We start from the raw sequence: 676 nt of genomic DNA, 5'->3' as shown, positions 1-676 counted from the left end.
TACCAAAAAATCCTGAAGGAGAATGTCCAGCCATCTGTTCGTGACCTCAAGCTGAAGCGCACTTGGGTTCTGCAGCAGGACAATGATCCAAAACACACCAGCAAGTCCACCTCTGAATGGCTTAAGAAAAACAAAATGAAGACTTTGGAGTGGCCTAGTCAAAGTCCCGACCTGAATCCGATTGAGATGCTGTGGCATGACCTTAAAAAGGCGGTTCATGCTCGAAAACCCTCCAATGTGGCTGAATTACAACAATTCTGCAAAGATCAGTGGGCCAAAATTCCTCTACAGCGCTGTAAAAGACTCATTGCCAGTTATCGCAAACGCTTGATTGCAGTTGTTGCTGCTAAGGGTGGCCCAACCAGTTATTAGGTTTAGGGGGCAATCACTTTTTCACACAGGGCCATGTAGGTTTGGATTGTTTTCCCCCTTAATAATAAAAACCTTCATTTAAAAACTGCATTTTGTGTTTACTTGTGTTATCTTTGTCTAATATTTAAATTTGTTTGATGATCTGAAACATTTAAGTGTGACAAACATGCAAAAAAATAAGATATCAGGAAGGGGGCAAACACTTTTTCACACAACTGTATATATACATATACATATACACACACACATACATGTGTGATACTAGTACTTATACCACCGTGGTGAGAACAATCATGACATCACA

Source organism: Anarhichas minor, unplaced genomic scaffold (genome assembly GCF_050575085.1).
Source record: "Anarhichas minor isolate MPS153535 unplaced genomic scaffold, ASM5057508v1 ptg000148l, whole genome shotgun sequence".
Taxonomy (NCBI): Eukaryota; Metazoa; Chordata; class Actinopteri; order Perciformes; family Anarhichadidae; genus Anarhichas; species Anarhichas minor.
This window is presented reverse-complemented; position numbering follows the sequence as displayed.